General features: G+C 48.3%; 1 non-coding gene across 1 annotated transcript; it reads right to left on the reverse strand.

Annotated features, from left to right (window-relative positions):
* Positions 1–2,367: 2,367 nt before the first annotated feature.
* Positions 2,368–2,459, reverse strand: Trnai-uau (transfer RNA isoleucine (anticodon UAU)). Its single transcript is given in 2 exon segments — positions 2,368–2,403; positions 2,422–2,459. It is a non-coding gene; the product is annotated as a tRNA-Ile (tRNA).
* Between the last annotated feature and the right edge of the window lie 3,905 nt (positions 2,460–6,364).

Below are 6,364 nucleotides of genomic sequence, written 5' to 3' on the forward strand. Positions count from 1 at the left end.
CTGAAAAAACATGCTGTTCCCGCAGATGTGTTACATTCAACCATCGGTGCGCTACCGTTGGTTGCGCGCTGAGATGGTTCCGTAAGCGTTCAGTCGGCGACGCAAAACTGCCTTGCTGCAACGGGTTGAAATTGTAAGGCTCGAGTAGGCCCACAAAGCGACGATGTGAACGCGAATACTCTTGGCGGATCGTGTTATTTACGAGTACATGTCGGAAAGCAATTCAATAAAATACTAGCTAATCGGCGCCTACTTTCTGGAATAGCTAACGCGTTTCATGTTCACTTTTCACGTGCGTGAAAAGCGGACCTTTATTACATTTTAATCGTGCGGTAGCTCTATGCAAAACATACATCAGTGACTACATTGTTTCAAAAACAACAAACAGGACAGGGTTTTTTTTAACTAAGATGCACAATACATTAGGTCGACGTAGCTGTCCCGTATGAAATACACTTTGAAATGGGTCAACAGCACTTTCTTACCGTCATCGCTGTGCTCAGCCGCGTCGCGCGCCAATGCCTCCTCCCAAAAATCCTACACCGCACGCATGATATTCCGATAGCTATGTAACAACACTTCATTCGCTACACTAAAAACAGACAAAATTTATAACCAAGCGCAAAGCTTCAGTCTCAGTGATGACCGGCTTACATGTGACTCGGTGACAAACATGTACCTTCTTCTCGTTGCGAGGTAGTTCTTCACACGTAATAATTGCCAACGCAAAAACTAGGAAATGCCGGTAACGTGTACAGGCTCGTCTTACATTTTTATGCACCGATTGCCGACTATCAACGCAGATACAAGCAAGAAGTTACAGCAGCGATAGCAATACGATTCGGACACAAGCCTCCAACATGGCGCCGAATCAGTAGTTTCGTCAAACCTCCGACAGATGGCAGCAATTTTGCATAAGGTCTATAGCGCAAAGACACACTCGGAGCAGTATCTGAGCCCTAAAAGTTGTCATGTTAAACTCGTCTGGCGTGCGAGGAAAACGCTCGCTTTCCTTCGCCAAACGCCGATGGTTTATCGTGCCCCTACTAAAATGGCGGGCGCAGCCGCCATCTTTTGCTTCACTCTTGCGCAAAAATCGCCACTCCAGCAATTTTTTTTCGCCTCCTTGGTTCGGCATTAGTCTGTTGGAACTATATCGGCCTGTGGGTTCTGTATTTGCCTATTGGTGATGTATCCGTTTTGTATTTCCCTATTGTTTACCTATTAGTTTTCTGTTTGGCTATTTGTCATCCATTAGCCGATTAGAATTTGTTTTCCATAAGTGCGTCATGAGTGTCTATTTTCACGCAGACGGTGCACAATATGGCAGCACAATGACAATCAGGGTGGACGAATCAGGACATATGATCAAATCTATTATAATAATCAAAACTACAAGTGCTTCGTCTGGCCCTTCGTCAGGTCGGCGATCTTGCAGGCGATGAATTAAGACGATCATGGCCATTTGGTGGTTCTGGGTTTTAAACTCGTGTCTCTAAGATTGGAAGGCGAGTGACTACACCATTGGGATACAAGCACACGCTGGCAGAATGTGAATGCATTTGAACTATGCGAGTGCTTTTTACTACTCGCTGCAGAAAAGAAATGTAAAAGTAGAATACTTTATATGAAGGCTTCGTTGAATATCACGGTAGTCGAATATAGCTCCTCTTTTGAAACTTTAGACTTTGCGAAAACGTAATGCCAAACTCTAGTTTCGGTGGTTGCAGGTTGAGCCTTCTGTGGGGCCCTTCCAGACGCCGGCGAGCGCAAGACAGAAGATGAAAGACGTCATGCGGATGCCACTCGAAAACGACGTTCTAGGCAGGACGCATCCAACAATAAAACTCTACACCTTCACATAAATTAGACTACTCCCCAAGTAGATGATACGAGTAATTTTAACACTGCAGTTCGCGTTCATTATTCAAAATAGGCTGGCAGAGATCAAAGGGAGAAAAATAATTGGTACAGCTCAGCAGTAGTGGTGCGAAGACACAGCGCAGCTCCTGGCTCTTCCCTCCTCCTTTCCTCCCAACTCACCCTCACTTCCATTTGCCACCCCTTGCTATATACTATGTTATACAAGGCTATGCTGTGCTTCACTCACATAGAAAGAAGTATTCCTCTGAGTCAACCGTAGCACGCGCACTTGAACTCTGCGTCCGCATCACCCACAGCTCTTCCTCGCGATAAGCTATCCGAGACAGCTCACGGCGAATTCTAATCGCGACCCTCCAATAGAGCTTCAGTCGCTCGCCAAGCTGAGTTCTGACTGGTGGCCGTGAACTGTGAAAAGTTAGTGTTACTAGTCGACAGCTTAGAGCATATAAATTCTGAATTGAATTTAAAAAGAATAAAAAAACATTCTCCAGGTGAGGCTCGAACTCACAACCCCGGCATAGCTCACGAGAACTGTCGTATAAGTACCGTGCGCTAACCAATTGCGCCACTGGGGAAGACAGATACGCTGAGTTGTACCTGGCTGTACAGCCACGCCGCTTATCTCCAGCTCTACGTGCGGGGCAGTTCCGTCCTTCAGTTATTTTTCTTTATTTCAACCTGATCTATGGGTCGCTTATCAATAAATGCCACGTTTGTGCGCTGTCCGCCTGAAAATTCGCAACGTAGACGCTGCGAATGATTCGGCTAAAACGAGCATAACTAGGTTGCGAGGGCTGGGCGACTCGATTAACGAGTTAAATATGTCTACTTGTCCTTGTTTAGAGGGTCACTCGATAATTACGAGACACTAAATAATTATATTTCGTCCAACAACTCAATTTTACGGACCGAAACAACTCTGGTCATTTCTTACTTAATATTATGAAAGTAAGAAGCGTTCGGTAACACAAATATGCTAGCTTTCATAGTTATATATATGCGTACTATGGTTAATAGGTTATGAGTAACAATAATAGTAGATAGTTGGCGTTTTACGTAACAAAACCACGATATAATGATCAGGGACACCGTAGTGGAGGGTTCCGGAAATTTTGACCATCTGGTTATCTTTAACGTGCACCTAAGTCTAAACGGGCCTCTAGTATTTCGCCTCCATCAAAATGCGGCCGCCGCGGCCGGGATTTGACGCCGCGACTTTCGGGTCAGCAGTCGGTCACCATAACCACTAGACCACCGCGCCACTATGTCAAATAGAAATACACACTTACACAGATTTATTCAAATTGGACTAAATATTTCCAAACCGAAGTATATGCTAGCGTTACGGAGGCTATGCCTACCACCTTAGGCTATGATTACCATTTACCGAAACTAAAAGATGTTAGCTTCCCCGAGGATGTATACACGGATGAATTTGTGCACGGCAGCAATATTTTCGCCCTCTTGGACACTACCGAAACTGCTTTAATGAACCAACGATTACAACCAGCTTGTGACGTCAATACGAGCTTTCCGAAGCATAAGCAAGAACAGCGCGAAGCCCTGCTTCTGCAATACAAGGACTGCTTCTCGTCATCGTCAAGAATTTGACAGACCCCAGGCGCAAAACATCGCATAATAACAGAACAATGTCTGTCAGAGTTCGCATTGAGTTTCGACGCGAGAACGCGGGGCGGTAAAGAAACATGTAGACGAAGTGCTATGCGACGGCATCATCCAGCCGCCCAAGAGTCCGCGGGCGTCATCTGTGGTGTTCGTGAAGAAGACGGATTGAACCCTACGTTTCTGCGTCGATTATCGTCGCCTGAACAAATCACGAAGAAGGACGTGTATCTTCTTCTACGGATAGATGACGCCCTGTATAGACTACATAACGCGAAGTACTTTTCGTCTATGGACCTGTACACCGGCTACTGGCAAATCGAAGTCAATGAGAGGGGCCGAAATTAGACTGCCTCACCACGCAGCCTCTTCGATTTCGAGGACATGCCTTTTGGTGTTTCCTCGGCACCTGCGACTTTCCAACGCGTTATGCATGGACACAGTACTGTCAGGCTTGAAGTGGCATACTTGCCTCGTCAACGTGGATGTGGTCCTTGTCTTTGCCTCAAACTTCGACGAACACTTCCGGCGCCATGAAGATGTACTTCAAGCGATCGAGACCTCCAGACTCACTCTGAAGCAAGAGAAGAGTCACTTTGCGTACGATAAGCTGTTATTCTTGAACCACACATTTCGGAAGTCTGGATTTCGCCCAGTGTCCCACGCAAAACTGCTGCCATCGCTACCTTCCCGCCGCCCACCGACAAAAAGGCTGTACGCCGATTTCTCCGCTTGTACGCTTATTACAGACGCTTCGTCAAGGGACTTTCACAGATCGCCGAGCCACTGACCCACCTCACGAGAACCGACGTGGAATTCAAGAAGCAAACGGCAGAAGTCTATGCGTTTCAAGAACTCAAAAATACACCAGCAGGCGCCTCCGATACTTGCGCCTTTCGACAAATATGCCGACACTGAGATCCACACCAACGCAAGCAGCGTAGCGCTCGGAGCCATCCTTGTGCACAGGACTTACGGACTAAAAAGGGTTATCAGTTATGCTAACCGGTCGCTATCTGAGGCAGAGACCGACACTTCCACAACAGAAAAGGAGTGTCCGGGCTATATCAAAGTTTCGCCCCTATCTTTAAGGCAGGCTCTTCAAAGTTGTGAGCGACCACCACGCCTGCTGTGGGCAAGCTAACTTCAAGGGCCCTTCAGGTAACCTCGATCGTACGGTAGAGTCTGCAACTTGATGAATTCGACATTATCATCGTTTACAATTGCCGAAAAAGCATTCTGACGCCGACTGCTTGTCTCGTGCCCCCGTTGACCCGCCGCCGCAGGACGACCACGACGGTGACTGCTTTCTTGGGAACCTTAAGTGTCAACGACTTCGTTGAACGACAACGAGCCGACACGGAACTCAGGGGCCTTGTGGAATACCTCCAAGGCAAGACTAAAGTTTGTACCAAAGGTATTGAAGGGAAGACCTGTAGTGTTTCTTGGTGAACGGCGTTCTTGTAAAGAACTCACCACTTCGAGCTGACTACCTCTTCATTATACCTTCAGCATTGCGTCCGAAGGTTCGGGAAGCTTTACATGACGACCCGACGGCTGGGCATTTTGGATTTCAGCAAGATGGTAAGTTGGGCCAGATGGATTACGTTCATAATTGAAAATTTTGCTGAAGCGCGGCAAAAACAGACGGACAGAAGAGGCTGACAAGGACAGCGCGAGGATACACGCGAGGATACAAGAAAAGTACTACTACTGGCCTCGGCTCACTGCCGACGTCACTCATTGTGTGAGGACTTGGCGATTTTGTCGGCGACGGAAGACAGCGCCGACTAGGCCACCTGGACTTCTGCGGCCCATCGAACCACCTCGCCGGTGATTTCAGAAAAAGGACATGGACTTACTGGGGAACTTCATGGCATCAACTTCCGGAAACAAATGGATCGTCGTAGTTACCGACTACTTCACCCGATACGCTGAGACAAGGGCCCTGCCCAAAGGCGGTGCCGCTGAGTTAGCCAAGTCGTTCGTTGAGAACATCGTCCTGCGTCATGGCGACCCGCAGGTCCTCATCACCGACAGAGGTATGGACTTTACTGTGGAGCTAACTCAGGCGATCTGAGATACAGCCAGACAAGCCACCGCCGGACCACCGCCTACCACCATCAGACCAATGGCCTCACCGTGCGTCTAAACAAGTCCACCGCCTACATGCTCGCCATGTAAGTCTGCGTCGAACACAAGATGGGTGATACCATCCTTCCATACCTGACCTTCGCATACAACACTGCCGAGCAAGAAACGACCCACATGGCGCCATACAAGTTGGTCTATGGAAGGAGCCCGATTATGACGCTCGATGGCATGCTACCCAACGTCACCGACGAAGAAAACTTCGACGTCACCGTTACTTTCCACGCGCGGAAGAAGCCAGACAACTCGCCCGCCCGTCCATCAACAGCTAGCGAATGACCGACAGCCGTAGTTACAACCTTTGAAGACGCCACCTAGAACACTAGCCCGGCCACCGTGTTCGGTACTCGACGCCGATACTCCGACGTGGGCTCAGTGAAAAACTTCTTGGGTTTGCCAAAACCGCGATATAATTATGAGGGGCACCGTAGTAGGGGACCCCGGGTCGATCTTTATTATCTGGGGTTCTTTAACGCCCACCTAAATCTAAGAACATCGACGCTCTTAGCATTTCGTCCCCGTCGATATGCGGCCGCCATAGCCTGGCGTAGAACCCGCCCCCTCGAGCTTAGCAGCGCGGCATCTTACGTGATGAGCTATAACAGTCGATATTCTTTTGCCTGTCTGCAAGCAGAAGCGCCGCAGGGGTTGCCTCTTAGTTTTGCACTGTACAGATGAAGATAAGTTGAATATTGCTGTAATGGTG

This window comes from Rhipicephalus sanguineus, chromosome 8 (assembly GCF_013339695.2).
Source record: "Rhipicephalus sanguineus isolate Rsan-2018 chromosome 8, BIME_Rsan_1.4, whole genome shotgun sequence".
NCBI lineage: Eukaryota > Metazoa > Arthropoda > Arachnida > Ixodida > Ixodidae > Rhipicephalus > Rhipicephalus sanguineus.